The sequence below is a fragment of the Camelus dromedarius genome, chromosome 5 (genome assembly GCF_036321535.1).
Source record: "Camelus dromedarius isolate mCamDro1 chromosome 5, mCamDro1.pat, whole genome shotgun sequence".
Classification (NCBI taxonomy): Eukaryota; Metazoa; Chordata; class Mammalia; order Artiodactyla; family Camelidae; genus Camelus; species Camelus dromedarius.
The window spans coordinates 19,018,313-19,035,231 of NC_087440.1; positions in this window are offsets into that span (position 1 = coordinate 19,018,313).

The window sequence follows — 16,919 nt, forward strand, 5'->3', positions numbered from 1 at the left end:
TTCTTATTTGCACAGTAGGACAGTAGGCCTTATTTCATGAGTAAGATAGGGAGGGCTTTCATCTCTCACCCTCACCCTCACCCCACAGCCTTCCCAGGGCCACCTCCACAGCATCTGAACAGGCTTGAGCTACTCTACTTTATCATCACCTGGGATTCTTCCTACCATTCCTCAGTGGACTTCAAAGTTGAACACACCCATAGCCCAACTAAACTGAGCCCACTAGACTGTCAGCACTGTGCCACAGTGAGTGGCGCAAAGTGGGCCTCGAGAGATCACTGCCGAATAAACGACGAATGAATACATTTAGACTGTAGGGGAGTGGAAGTCATGACATGGAGCAGGACCTTGTGGGGCCCTCTGGGGTACCAATCCTTTCTGTGTCCCCATTTCCTGTTTGTAGGAGATAGGCTTCATTCACGTTGGCGTTGGGAACAGAGGAAGGTTTGTTGCAGGGCCAAGCAGGGAGAATGGGTGGCTCGTGCTCAAAAAAAACCCAAACTCTCTGATGGTTTTCAGGGAGAAGTTGTTATGGGCTTCTATATTTGGGGTGAGGGCCACAGGATGTGTGCCTTGCTTCTGATTATTGGTGGTGAGGCAACAGGGCAGTGTTCCGGGAGTCTTGTGCTCAGCCTGAAGCTGCCATCTTCCACCTGGTGGGCGCCTTAGTTCCTACAGAACAACTCAAAGGTATTATTATGTATATTCCTTGAGGAGGAACCAGGACCCTGCCCCAAAGCTGCACTATTGTTTCTCAGCTGTTCCTCCCTTGTCTCTGCACTCCCTCCCTTCCCTGATAAGGAACTGTTTGAATCTGCCCTTTGGAAGGTCAAAGAGGCTGAATGAAGCCTAGTTTCTATAAACAGGAAATGAGGGACACAAGGACAGGTGAAAGGGAGGGATTACAAAGGTACATGGAAAAAATTTGGGGAATGATATGTGTGTCCTCTGTCTTGATGGTGCTGACTGATTCACTGGTGCACAAATACACCAAATATTACAAAATCATACCCTTTAAATGTGTGTAAGGCATTGTATGTCAATTATATCTCAATTAAAAACAAGAGTAAAAAAATTCAATAAAATTAAAAATTCAGCTCCCAAGTCACTCTAGCCACATTTCAAGCACTCGGTAGTATTAACTAAAAAATTGGCACTTGCCATCTACCTCTGCTTGGATTAAATCATGAGCTGCTGCAGCTGCTGCCATCCAACACACCCTGAAAGGAGTTCAGGATGGACGTCAGGAATGAGGCCCTCTGTGCTCTGGGAAAACTGGCTAAACAGGCCTTCAGATAGACATTTTCAAGAGAAGATTTTATGACCCCAATTCTTGTGTCTCCTCCTATCTAGAAAAGCACTAAAATCATTAACAGTGACGTCTGCTCCTCGTGACTAGCAGCAGCCTCTGCCTAAATGTGTGCTTGATTGCACATCCCCCTTCACTGAAATCATAGATAACACTGAGTTTTCTCCCTCTCTGGAACAGTTTCTCAGAGCTTTCTGGGATGCTGTCTCCCAGGCTATAGTCTTCATTTTGCCCCTAAATAAAACTTAACCCACAACTTTCATGTTGTGTGATTTTATTTCAGTCAATAGTCTTGGCGACCCCACAAAGGGACCCAGAGCAGACTTCTCTCCTTTGCCTGAACTCTATGAGGAACCGGAGCCTTGGTACCAGCAGAGGCCCTTTGCACCCATCCACCTCCTGGGAGAGTCCAGATGAATCTGGGTGAGTCTCCCCTGGTTCTCAGGTCTCCCATATTTGTTGATGATCCTGAGTTTTATTTGGTGGTGTTTCCAGGTACCTGGCCCTCCAGTCAAGAGATATTGGGGGGAGAGACATACCCAGTGGAGATGTGCTGGATGGGGATGGTTGAAAGATACCAGGAAAATACCCATGCGGCCTGGTTGAAAGATACCAAGGTCTGGACTGAGTGGCTAGGCAAGAGAGACCAGACGCTTTTCTTCAGTTTGGCTACCTCAATAGAATTTGTCAGGGATAAAATTTCACTTTTATCCCTGACAAATTCAACTTTAAAATGAGAAATAGAGTCTTTCAAACAAAGAAACAAAGGGCATCAGAAAACCAACCTCCGACTAACATCCCAGCCAGATTCATGTACAGAGCTCATACTTACAAGTACCCACTTAATTGGGGAAACCATGCTAAAGGAGATTTCAATCTAAAATAGCCAATTTAGGGTTCTTTTGATATTCCAAAATTGATATTTTTGCGTGCACAGTTAGAAAAAGCCAGCCATAAGAGCAAACGGACGGAATGGAATGCTTACTTGATTGGTATTTAGAAGCTTCTAAAAGAGGAAATGATAAAGTAACTTCTTTGTAGGAAACCAACAAGAATTGCTTAAAACTGTATCAGAACTAAAAAAGGCTGCTAGCACTGACACTGTCTCTCCCTCTGCTTCTCCCACGTATTTTCTTCAATCTGAATTGCCTGGTCCAGACACGATCTCTTTTTCTCTTCCATCTTTTCCACCTCCTTCTGTTCCCTCTTCCCTGGTAAAGGAGGATAAAAATTCAGAGGTGATTATAGTTCCCCTTAATGAGAAATCTATTACAGGGAGAGGTGAACCGTCCTCGGTGCTCATGTACACACCCTGGACCCAAGCAGAACTTAGAGCCTTGTCTAAGGAATTTTCCAATCCAAGGTAGAATCCATTGGGGTTTGCTAAGGAGTCTGAGTTAACCATCCAGACCTATGAGCCCTGGTTTTCAAATCTGTATCAATTAGTTTCTGAAAGCAAACCAAGGGAATGGACAGAGAAAGCAGGTTGGAAACGACCTCTAATGGACTTTGAATTACATAGTCCACAGGCTCACACTGAATACAAGGAATTAGCTCAATAATTACTCAGATTTAATCCCAGAGCTTTTTCCAAAAAGGTACAGATTGGACAAAGATTCAGCAGTGCAAGCAAAGACCCGATGAACCAATTCCGGACTATTATCAAAGGTTTAAAAAAAAACTTTTAAGGACTATTCTGGCTTGACACCTGAATCATTCTCTAATCACCAAAATGATCCTTTAATTAACTCTGCCTTTTTGGAAGGCTTAGATGAGGAATTGACTACTCTAGTCAAAAGACACAGTCTAGGTTGGTCCACATTACCTACAAACGCCCTTCTTATACTGGCTGACCAACTTCTCAAGACCATTAAAAAAAAGAAAAGAGGATATCTAAAAAAATCATGAACCTTCAATTGTGCTAATTAAGTACTCAATGCCAGCTGAAGTTTAACCGACCCCATTTAATCCACAACCGATAGAGAAAACCAACGTTCCCTTTTACTGCAGAAAACCAGAGCATCAGAAAATAAATTGTAAGTTAAGAAGAAGCCTAGAAGGAAAACTGGATTTTAGACCAGAATTACAAGTTAAACAAGAATAGGGCTGCTCTCGGGGGACATGGGGCGTCTTCCCCCTTCCCCTCTCTAACACCATAGGAGAAGTAGAAATGATTGTACAAGGAGAAACAATTAAAGCCCTGATGGATACAGGGGCCACCTTTTCAGTCTTGAACCCTACTAAAAATTAAAGGACCTCTCTTTCAGAGTAATTCCTTGTACAGATGGTAGGGATTTCTAATGCACCTATTAAGGCTTTTAAATCATTACCTTTAGAATGCTACTTAGGGGAACATAAAGGAAGGCACTCCTTTTTTCTAGTAGAAAGCGCTCCCGTTCACCTGATAGGCAGAGATCTATTCGAAACTCATGAAATCTGTATTTCCTTTACTATTGAAGGAGAAATGTTCCTAGATCTGAAGGACCAGACATCCTTCGTCGTATAATGTTTGTGACTCATGATGAGGATGACACTGAACAAGGCAAATTGCTAGGCTTAGTACCTAAAGAATTGTGGGCACTTGATTCTACCGACATTGGAAGAATACATTCCGCACCTGACCCATTAAAATATTGCCATTCTGTAGGGCCAAACCCTGATGCCTTACTGTCCATATTCCTAAAAACAGTGACTTCTTTTCTGTGATAGAGCTCTGTAGCACTTTTATTTTTTTGTATTCCTGTACATCCAGATGATCAGTATCTTTTTGCCTTTTCTTGGAATGAGAGGCAATATATGAGGACTGTAATGTCAGAGGGCTATATTGAAAGTCCCACTTACTTCTCCCAGATACTAAAAGCAGACCTAGAAAATCCTTTCAGAATTCTGACACTGAGAGAACAAGCACTTCTAGGACAACTTGCTTTTCTCTCCCTGTGCCTTAAGACCAGGCTCTCAGGAACATTTATCTTACCTAGACCATCTCTAATTCCTGAGACGGCAGGAAAGAAGAAAAAAAAGGGGGGGGGGGGATGAAGCCTTTTAAATTTAGCTTGTTCCAACTGTTAAAACTACTGTATTTTATATTGTAATACCTGATTCATGACCAAGTTTAGAAAATGAAGCTATGAGATCTCTGTGTCTATCTATATGTCTATGTGTGTATCATATGTGTCTACCTTTGGATGGTATTATCAAAATTAAATTGTAAATGAGCTCTACTTAATTGGCCTAATAGGAAATTAAGTGCTTATATAAATTTTCAGAAATTTAAAAGGAAACTGGCCAGAATGAATTTCAGGTTCACATGAACTGGGAAATATTCAGTATTAAATTAATACCTGGTATTAAAGTTAAAGCTTGCTGATCTAATTAATATAGGCATGTCTTTAGACTCATCAACATTAAGTATAATACCTTTATTGTAACTAGGTTTAATAGAAGTCATATAAGATCCTATTGTATCTGTTGCAAATTTGTGGGCAAGAAAAATAATTTGGCATGGTGCAATTTTTAAAAGTAAAGTGAATGCAAATGAGATAAGAGCCTCTGGATGAATTCTTTAGGAGTAATATATTTTAGAAATGTCTACTTAAAAAGAATTTCTCCAGATATTTGGTAACTTAAATTTTTGAGTTGTGCTAAATTAAGTTAAATGGTGGAAGTTTATTGAATAACGAGATCATTCCCAAATATAGTAAGATAATGAAACATGAATTACTGAATATTGGCTTCCTTTTGCAGAAAAGCTAAAGTTATGTAGGACTATTAATCAATGTTTAGTGCCCAAATAAGGTATTTTCTACAAGAAAGCACATGGTGTTTTATAAATTATTATTGATATTTATGTTTGCCAATCTACAGAATACTAATGTAAAAGATATTCATAATTGCTTAGTTCTTAGTTTTCATTAGAAATTGAGATTTTTAAGAGTTAAGGATTCTATGTCATTCTAAGTGAAGTAAGCCAGACAGAGAAAGAAAAATACCATATGAGATCGCTCATATGTGGAATCTAAAAAAAAAAAGAAAGAAAAGAAACAAACAAAGCATAAATACAAAACAGAAATAGACTCACAGACATAGAATACAAACTTATGGTTGCCAAGGGGGTAGGGGGTGGGAAGAGATAGACTGAGATTTCAAAATTGTAGAATAGATAAACAAGATTATACTGTATAGCACAGGGAAATATATACAAGATCTTATGGTAGCTCATAGAGAAAAAAAGTGACAATGAATATATATATGTTCATGTATAACTGAAAAATTGTGCTCTACACTGGAATTTGACACAACATTGTAAAATTATTATAAATCAATAAAAAATGTTTTAAAAAAAGAGTTGAGGATTCTATTTTTAAAATTTAATTAAAGCTACTAAGAAAAATAAAGGAAACTTTCAGTATACAGTAGGAAAGTAGGATGTCTGATTCCATAAAGAAGGTCTGAGGAATGGAATTGCATTTAGTTTAAGGGAAAATAAAACTAGGTTTGTCCTATAGCTGGTTGTTTCTGGATGGAGAAAAATAAGAAGCAAACTAATGTGGATAAAGAAAGTGGAAAAGAAACCCTAGGAAGAGAGCTTTGTGTATGATCAGGACTAGTTAAATTTAGATTTAATTTAAATAAGTAAATGGATTTGATTGTTAAAAATAAACTGATGCAAAATTTGAATTTAGTTTTACTCTCTGATAAGAGGAGATTTTTCTTAAAATGTTGATCTGTTTTTGATAATAGAGTATAAATTTTCTTTTACCTTTAATTGTAAATCTGTTATAAGTTTCCATATTTGCCTTTGAAATGTTTTATCCCTTTGGCTAAAGAAATAAGTATTATTTCACAGTGACCTATAATCCTACCGAAGTGTTTAAAAAAAAAAAACAAATCTTTTTGATATTTTTTGACAAACTTCCCAAATCAAATTTTAAAGAAGTTTCTTTGACCTCTGGCTAACTTTGAGATGCTTCAAAGGGCTCTGGAAACATCCCAAAAAGAGATATTAATTAGGTTCATTTGGTATGTTAAATTGCATGGCAAGTATTACCAGATAAGTAACCTTCTTAGGTTATAGTAGGAAAAACATTATTAATATATATATTCTAGAAATTATATGTAATTCTTTTTTTTAATTGATTTATAATCTATATGGAATTCTTTTTTAAAAAATCTGGCATATCCTGGTAAATGCTACCAATCATAATTCTAGTTATTATCTTAAAGCATTGTAAGCAGCACCTAAGTTTCTTGTCTGTTGCACTGTAATAAGGTTTTTAACCATGCCTTAAGTTTTTTACCATCATAAATAGTTATGGTTTACTCTGATGCCTTTGCAAAATGCCTCTTCTTCAAGGTTTATAGAAAAGGCTTTTCTGGTAAGTACAGGTTTCTGATAACAGTCAGACCATAATACTGGACTGGATAAGAACTGAAACAATTCTAATGGAAAACTTGTTGGCTTCATAAAACCGTTAACAAACAGGATTAGTTATATAGGACTGAGTGAACTGCTGAATAATGGCTGTAATTTTTATGGTTCCTGCCTGAAACATTACTAGCTTTTATTTATTTATTTTTCAATTAAAAAACATTACTAGCGTTTAATCTGTGTTTTCCAGATATAAAGAAACACTTCTCCTTAAGTTAATTATGACTCACAGCAATTTGGTAAATGATACCTATGTAAGCAGACTTGGAACAGTTATCTTTTCTATCTGATCCCTCCAGAGATTGGAAACGCTTAGATTCCCAGTGGCTTTATCAGATAAATTATGAAGACCACGTCCTACCAGGTATAGGAATCTCAAGGTATTTTGAGAACCTTGAAAGGAAAAGTCTTCACCTAAATCTGTAAGGCAAAATCTGTGACAAACCCTTGACATGGCTTTCCTGGCCCTAGGAGACCTTATGAAAATTTCAGTCTGAGACTCCTTATGAAAAGTTCCAGCACAGCCAATGTAGAAGAGCCTATATGATCAAATAATCAGACTTAATTTGTGGACAAATTAATCTTGATTTGGATGTATTTGATATAAATATGGGTAACTTTAGAAAGAAAAGATTTATGTTTCAGTGAATATTAAATTCTAGTTTTGTTCATGGAGGTCTGTATTTATGACCTAAGACTCACTTCCCAGATAGTTCCTTGTTGTTTGGTTATATTATTGCAAAGTTTAATTGAATTATTGAAAGGACAATCTAAGTTTGTTTCTGAGGCTTATCTCAGAAATCTATTCTTGGACGGAAAGCCAGTGCCCTGTGACCTGCAACCAAGAGATTATGCATCCTGGAAACGACAGGATTTAAAGGACTATCTCCAGCCGAGATGGAAGCACCTTTGTCAGGTACTCTTAACTAGCTCATGTACAATGGACTGAAGGGAATTGACTCTTGGATTAATATTCCTGCTTACAAAAGGCCTCCGCACTGAACTGGCCTATAGAAAGGACTGCTGACCTTAAAATCACCTTAAAACAATGCTCAAACAAAGGAGAAGCTACCAGACTAGGATGAGAAGATGACATCTGAGGTAGACAGCTGACCCAAGACACCGGACCAGGCCTGTACACCAGTTACCTTGATAATTGTTCACACCTTTGCTTATGAGCTAAATGTATTTCAGTCTTATGCAGAGTTAAAGTTAATCTAATTGTTAGGTTTATGGTCAATTACTTATATCCAGTACTTCTGGGTTACCTTGGTGGGTTTCCCCACTCCAGGGCTCTAACTAGATAGCCTTTAGGAAATTTATTCTAGAAGAAAGAAATTATAGTTCTATTTAGGAAGCTATTGACATTACTAGGTGGGATCCCTCACATGGCCAATCAATAATACCTGCTCTGAGCCTGGCCATAAATATGAATTTTCTTTTAAGATCACTCAAAGCAACAAGCACAATTTCAGCCAAAGAATATAACCTCCCACAGTTACGGAAAGGACTTATATGGTTAACACCAGGCAATGGACATTTAAGTTTAAAGGTTCCCCTATGTTGGGAAAAATTAAATTATACTAAGGATAACCAATCTAATAACACTAGGAAATTTGGCTGGGCATCTTACGAGCAATGTGTTTTATAACATCTTCCTTACAGATAAGGATGGGTACAGAACAGACTGTCAGATGACCTGGGGATACAATGAGCTGCCCCTAGTGGAAGTTCTTGGCTTAAATTCTTACTTATGACCTTACTAATACTGCTAACTATATTATTTGTATTTTGCCTATTTTACAAAATTGTTGTTTCTTGCATTACCAAATGTGTGACTGAACCTCTAATGAAATAATGACTAGGCAACTTGAAACAGTAGACCAGATAGATATACACTTCTGTATGAGACCAATGATTGTAATAGTGTGACTCTAGCTGTGGGAAGAAGCAACAAGAGGGAATGTTTTCCTGGACGGTAACAGACTAGTAAGACAGGTGGTCCAGAGACTTTTTGCTGCTGTTAATAAAGCCTAGTCCTGTAATAGCACATTGAGCGGCCTATCAACGAAATCCTTGCCTGACCTAGGAACAAGCATTCCCAGCACCGTGGGACAAAATGGTCATGAAATACCTCCCAAACTACGGTTGAAATTTATCACCATGAGGGAGCCCTGCTAACTAAAAATTGGCACTTGCCATCTACCGCTGCTTGGATTAACTCACGAGCCACTGCAGCCACTGACCTCCCACACACCCTGAAAGGAGTTCAGGATGGACATCAGGAATGAGGCCCTCTATGCTCTGGGAAAATGGGCTGAACAGGCCTTCAGATAGTTAGATATTTTCAGGAGAAGATTTTATGATTCTTGCATCTTCTCCTGTCTAGAAAAGCACTAAAATCATTAACAATGACGTCTGCTCCTGGTGACTAGCAGCAGCCTCTGCCTAAACGTGTACCTGGCTGCACGTAACCTCTTCACTGAAATCATATATGAGTTTTCCCCTGCCTCTTTGGAACAGTTTCTCAGAGTTTTGGGGGATGCTCTCTCCCAGGCTATAGTCCTCATTTTGCTTCAAATAAAACTTAACTCACAACTCTCACATCGTGTGATTTTATTTCCGTCGACAGTTTCCAAGTCTCTCTAGCCACATTTCAAGCACTCAATAGTTTTATGTGGCTAGTGGCTACCACTTTATTTTCAGTGCTGAATACTATGCCATTGTATGGATGTACCACATTTTACTTATCCATTCACCTACTCAAAGACATCTTGATTGCTTCCAAGTTTTGGGAATCATGAATAAAATGACTGTAAACATCCAAGGCAGGTTTTTGTTTAGACATAGTTTTCAGCTCCTTTAGGTAGATTCCAGAGTGTGATTTGCAGAATCAGATGGTAGGAGCAGATTGTGCATTTTTACTCTGCTGACCAATACGTCCTGGAAACTCACCTCCTTGGTTCTGTGCCTGCAGTCTCTCCTGGTTCTCCTTTCACCTCTCGGCCACTTCCTCTGGCTTCCTCACCTCCTCCTGTTCCTTAAAGGTTGGAGCCCTGTCCTTCCACCCCATGATCAGCCTGGGGAAGTTCATACATTCCTGGCTTCAACCCCTGGAAAATCTCCTTGGGGAGCAGAAGTAGGAGTGAGACTGTTTCCACCAAGTACAAGTGAAACTGAGCAGGACTCTGTGGAGCCCTCCTGGGTACAAATCCTTCCCAGGTCCCCTATTTCTCATCTGTAGGAAATAGGCTTCATTCAGCCTCCTTGACTATCCCTGAGTCTGAAGGGCAGATTCAAACAGTTGGTAATCAGAGAAGGGAGGGAATGCAGAGACAAGGGAGGAACAGTCAAGAAACAATAGTGTAATGATTAAAGCAGGGTCCTGGTTCCTCCTCAAAGGATATACATAACAGCATGAGTTCTTCTGCAGGAACTGTGGCAGAGGTAGAGGCAGAGGATGGTAACTTCAGGCTGAGTCCAGGAACACCATTGTGTTACCTCACCACCAACCAATCAGAAGCAAGCCACACATCCTGCAGTCCTCACTCCAAATTTTGCCTATAAACTCTCCCCCACAGCCATCAGGGAGTTCAAGTGTTTTGAGCAGGAGCCGTCCACTCTCCTTGCTTGGTCCTGTAATAAACCTTTCTCTGCTGCAGGCTCCAATGTTTCAGTTTGTTTGGCCTCACTGTGTGTCGGGCACACAAACTTACGCTCGGTAGCACAACCTGTTTGGAGCTGACGTGGCGCCACCTGCCTCTCTGTGGACTTCTTCACCAGAGAGGGGAGAGGCAGCAACAAGCTCACGCTTCCTCCTTTGAGGTGCTTTTTTCTGTGCCCACATGTTCCCAGGGTTTGGGGAGGCTGAGCCTTTTCCTTTCTGCTAATCCAAACTGTGAAGGCAACTAATTATGAGCAAAAGAATCACAGAAGCAGAAAGAAAGAGACACAGTCTGTCCTTGAGGGCAGCGGAGGACCCTGCCGGCAGGGCAGGGCCACACAGCTGCTGTCTCGTTCTGGATCAGTCTCTGCGCTGTGTAGTCACTCTGGCAAGTTACCTCAGTTTCCATGTTTCGGCTAGGGTTGCTGAGTATCGCCAAAGGTGAAACGTGTGGTGCTGATACGGAGCAGAACCCTGTGGCCCCCTCAACCCCAACCCCACCTCTTATTTGTAGAAAAGCTGAAGTCTCCCAGGCCTCCCTGAGTCACAGAAGAGCAGGCTCAGGTAATTGATTAGGACAAGCCTGCAGGCTTTGGAGGATGGCAACGATTCTGATGGCCTATTCTCAATGATTAACTGAGATTATACCTTCATTTCCCTTTAAAACTTTCATGGCAGAACAGAATCTTTGGAGATGGGGCTCTTTTTGGAGCTGGGGAGGGATGCTGGGTCCACCAGATTGCAGGCATTCTGCTTAAAAGCACCTTTCCTTTTTGTCACCAAGGCTGTTGTCCCCAGGATTACACCCCTGCCTCTCCATCAGCTAGAGACCAATTACTCTCATCTAAGTCTCAAGAGGCAGCTGCAGAGAAGAAACAAGAACTGGTTAGAACCAACGGAGTCCAAGATGATGGAGGATGTGACTCCCAGTGGACCTTGAGCCTCATTATACACTCACTGTAACATATTAGCATGCTAAATGACACACCCACCAGCGCCATGACAGTTGACGATTGCCATGACAACCACCAGAAAAGCCCACACAAGGACTGAAAAGCTCGAACATGAACTGATTGGCTCCATCACACTCAGAAAAAGGACATGATCGCAGAGGCTTCCCAAAAAAAGGCTACATAGCCCGAACTGGGCCAGAGCTGTCTCTACCAGACATCTTGGCTGACCGCTCCCCACTCGAGCATTTTCCTTCCATCTCCCCTTCTGAGCAATAAAGTGGCTGTTCACTTCATCCCTCTGCCTCTGCTGCATGAATTCTTTCATAGCCAGTGACAAGGACTGATATTTTAGTGGGCTTCCTAATTTAGGGGTCTCACTATCTGCTAACAGTGTGACCGGCACATAGCAAGCCTGTAATAGGGAAGAACAAATCTGACTCCATATTAGATCTGTTCCTTTAGTTCTAACCCTGTGCTCTGTTTCCTGTGCTTAGTCTTACTGGTTCTGCACCTTTTGTAAAAAAAGAATGTTGTATTTCTAGCCTGAAATATATAGGATAGCCCATCCTCAAGTCTCTGACCATTAAGGGTATAACATTTTCCATTCATACAGAGATAAAAGGCTGCAGAACAGACAGTGACATTTGCCTCCTTGCAGGTTTGCAAGAACATCATGACCTGACCTATGTGGACAGCTGCAAGAACAAAGGATTCTAAAGCCAAGAAGTTTGCAACAACAAACCACACCCTTTTTTAGTATCAAAGGAGCCTGAATTCTGACGAGTAAGATGGTTCTCCAGGACATTAATGTGCCATTTTCTTGGTCTGCTGACTTTCCCAATAAAGTCTTTATTCCTTGCCCCAACACCTCATCTCCCAATTTACTGGCCTGTTGTGCGAAACGAGTTTGGACTGTGTAACAAGCCCTGAACAACTACCAGTTTCTCCTCCATTCCTCGGCCTCTCTAGCCTCCAAATGCTCCCCTCCAGCTAGGGCCAGCCCTCCTAGTGGCTGGATGGGCTATGGGGGCCCAGAGACCTTACACCCTCTGCTCTCCTGCTTCTGCTGAGAGGTGTAGGCTACTGCTGGCAGATGCCTGGGGAAACTGAGGCTCAAGGGCACCATTTCATCTTAGCAGCAATTAAAGGTGGGAAAAGCAAGAGTTCTTGTCCCTTTGGGGACACAGTTAGTTCATTCATTATAAATACACAGCTGAGAAATATGAACCAATGAAACAAACAACTATGCCAAAATCCCACAATTATGAAAAATTTATACTCAATGAGTGGAGGACAACAAAACCACACAAAGAAGAATGTATTTAACAAATTCTGCTAAGGAGTATAGAGGAATCTGTTAGGAAGAATGGAAGTTGATTCATGTCTTTCAATTCCTGTCACACAAATTCTAGATCAGGATATTCTGCAGAATCGTGTAAAAGATTAATAGGTGATGTATGAACGCGTTTCACTCAAACACACCGCAGAAAATCTGCCTCAGGTGCCAGAAATACCCAACATGTGTTCGCCTCTGTTTGCTGCTGTATTCTCAGCCTCTAGAGTGTCTCACAGTAGTGCTCAATAAACATTCGCTCGATGAATAAATTACCATATTTATGATCTGATAAGCACTGTAACAAAGGAAGTTGTTTAGTTTTGTCTAATTCATTGTTTCCCAAATTTATTTGACCATGGAACCCCTTCAGAAAATGCACTAACATCCAAAGAGATAAGAGGAAACTGGTTTGGAAAACATTTTTAGAAGAAATATATATTTATCTTAATTTAGAAAAAATATATATATATAAAACCTACTATTGAAGTAATTTGAAAAATAGAGTGAAAAATGGAAAAGAGTAACCACAGGAGCATTCAAGTATATTTACAACAAAAATAATAAAAATTAAGATAAAAAAAAACCATTAGAATGAGAGAAACTGTGACAACTGTGACAGATAAAAATTTACTAATAAAATATACAAAGACCAAATACAGACTCATAAAGAAAGCAGACTCCTAAACAGGCAAAGAACACACTGACCAGGCAGTGTGTATAAGAAGGAATTGTGGTCAAGCATTTAAAGGAAAATATTTCATTTCACTAATAATTAAGGAAGTGTAAATTAGCCCACTTCCAGACCATTTTGCAAATGTTCGATCAACAAGCTCTTAAAATCCTGTTTTAAAGTTTACTTTTGGAAGACTTTGAGGAAACACACACTTTGGGACATTCTAGAGTTGCTGTAGGTTGGTACAGTCTTCCTGGAGGACAATCTGGCAAAGTTTATCAAACAAGACATTAAAATAGCTGTACGTTTTGACCAAATTATTCCCTGCAGAAAAAATTCAAGGGAAAAAAGCCAAAACAAAATGTTTGCATAGGGCAAGAATTCTGAGGGGGAAGGAAGGCAGAGAGAGGTGGTGGGGGTATGCAGACTCCTTAGTGGAAAGAAAGAATCTGAATTACCTGAAGACTTTTTGCAACCAACATCTGCTTTACTCCTTCCCTGAGTTTCTGATACTTTCTCTCCATGCTGTTGCCTATATTCTCCTGGTTAGGAATCCCACTCTACCATTCCACCTTTAACGTTTTTATTTTTTAACTTTATAACTGAAGTGTTAAATGTATTTTAAGAGCGTAAATCAAACATAAATGATCACAAGGTGAACACATCCACGTAACTACCCAGGTCAAGAAATATCACATCAACCGCCCAGCCCAGTCCCAATTTCTGCCTCCATTCTCGCTCCATTATCTTATACCTAACGCTATAAAATGATCTGCCTGGTTTTGACCTTTGCATAATCATTATCACATAGTAGGCATTATTTTATGTCTTACTTCTTTCACTCAACATTATGCTTGTAAAATACATTTAGGCTGTTGCTGCAGTTTTTGTTTGTTTGTTTGCTTGTGTTTTTTGTTTGGTTGGTTGTTTTTTTTTTTTTGCTGTTAGGTATTCTATTATATTAATATACTACAATTTATTTATCCAGCCTATTTTTTATGGATGTTTGAATTGTTTGGCTATTTACAATTATGCTGTTACCAATCCTGTATACCTCTTAGTGTATATGTGTACACATTTTTGCTGGGTATGTACCAAGGAGTCGGGTTGCTATGTTATAGAGTAAGTCTTTGTTCAACTCAACTTTTTTTAGATAATGCAGAACAGTTTTTCAAAATTGTATTGGTTTGCACTCCCCACAGCAGTGTATGCGGATACCCATGGCCTCACATTTTTGCCAACTTGGCATTGGCAGTCTTTTACTTTTAATGATTTTGGAGGATAAGTGGTGGTACCTCACTGTGGTTTTAATTTGAATCTTCCTGATGCAAATTAAAGTGAAGTGAAAGTGCTCCCCCTAGTGAATAAAATCTGAATTACCTAGAAGGGTAGTTTGCTAGAAGTATTTAGGCTTCCACTGTATCTGGGCCTTCCTCCACCTCTCCTCCTCTCCCAAGAGTCTCTAAGAACGAAACGCTGACCATCTTTCATAAGTTCATTGTCCATTGGATATCCTCTTTTACAAAGTGCCCCTTTAAGTCTTATGCTCATTTTTCTATTGAAATATTTTTTATATTAACTTGTAACAGTTATTTACAGATTCTGGCAGAAATTCTTTGACAGTTTCATGTGTTGTTGCACACACGTTTTCCATCTTAAACTTTTAAATCAACTCATTTTCATCCTTACAAAACAGAGACTCAATTCAAGTTCAGTTTGTTTTGTCATACTCAGATATGACCAGTAGATGGCGACCTAGCCTTGCGCCTGAGCCTTCCATTGGCTGTGCCTGATTCTCTCAAAAGATTTTACAAGCAAAGTGAGAAATCAAACTTTAAACCATTACACAGCTAAATGAAACACAGCTAGAACTGGGGGGGGGGGTGTTGCTGGTGAGAACAACACATTAATGTCTTTTGCTCATAATAAATGAATAAAAAGGTCTTTACCACAAGGCAGGAAAGACGATGAGGCGAGGAGGCCCTGAGGTGGGCGGGGTACCAATTGAAAACCGTGGAAACAGCCTGAGAGTGACCTGCAGGAAGATGAAAACAGAATTAACTACGATGCGTGGCACGTGGACACGGTTCCTCCGTTCCTCTGTTTACAGAAGGCAGGTGCCCACGAGCACAAGGTCTGAGAGGGGAGAGGAGCAAGGTCAAGGGGACAATTTTACCACTTTCTTTCCCTGATTCCTCTTTTCAGTTTTGTTTTTATTAATGATATCCTGTGATTGCCTAAAACTGACTTGGTGGGCCTCAAAGACCTGGTGGGAAGCCTGTCTCCCTCTGCCTCTCCTTCCGTCTCCACTCAGGGTGCAGGCTCCCCTGAGCTGACCCCTAACTCTGTTGTGGACAGACCTTCCAGCCTCCTTCCTCCTCCCCAGCCCTGCTCCCCACTGAATGAATAAATGAATGAATGACAAAGTCCTGGCCTTCCTGAACTTAGAACTCAGAGCGCATAAAACCCACCCTCAAAGGAAAACCCCAGGGGAGAATGTGGAATAGAGGTGCAATTCCAATAGGGAGCTTGACGGGGCAGGTGTGATGGGTTGGCTTGTGATGCACAGTGATTATGAGCAAGGGGAATTATGAGGACGTTTAGTGGACAGGAAGACGGGCCCGAGGCATATTTGGGATGTGGTGAGGTGACCCCTTCTCTCCAGCCTTCACAATGGTCATTGGCCAGAACACAGAAATATCAAGCCAGAGACTCAGCTTATTTCCTGGGACAGCCAAGACAAGATTTCCAGCACTGTGGGTGTCACCACCTCTGATGTCCCTGAGACTTGAAGCAAAGCCTGGCACATTTACAAAGTCGAATGAACTCACTGGTACTTTTCATTCTCACCATTCAGAAATGCCTGCAGGTTGGGTTGCACCCCTGAAACTCTCTCTGTCCCACATTTATTCAGACCCAGCAATACCTGCCTTACAGCCCATGGACATAAAGAGAGGCACAGAAAGAGAGGCTTTTTCTCTTTTGTTTTCTTCACTGGGGATGATTGAGCAAGCCGGGTTTCTGAGCAATGTGGAAGTTCCAACCCTCCCAGGATTTCACACTTGCAAAGGCAAAGGACCTTGCATCACGCAAAACTCCTGGCACTGGGGGCTGCCAGGGTAGGTGCCCAGAGGCTGGGGACTGGGTGGGACAAGAAAGTGCACGCCCGTGGGTGGGATGGGTGCCCAGGACCAGGCTCCGCTCCTCTTGGGTCTGTCTCTAAAGGGGGATGTTTAGGCTAACTGCCCGTCTCCTGCCTCCCACACTGATGGCACCCACAGCCCGGGGGGGAGAGGATGCCAGGCAAGAATGCACATTAGTGTCAACGTTGTCCCCTAAAGTTTGGGGCTTGGAGTCTCCCCCTATCCCCTGGCCCAAGTAGCATTCAGTGGTTTGCTGGAGTTGGTTTGTAATGCCTGTAAGAGCTACTTGTTAAATTTTCAGGAATTTTGCAAACCAGTTGTTAAATGATCATTATTTTAACAATTAGATTATAGTCTCACTAGAGAATAAGTTATATTTTTAAAAAGCAACAAATACTTAAAACTTCCTGATT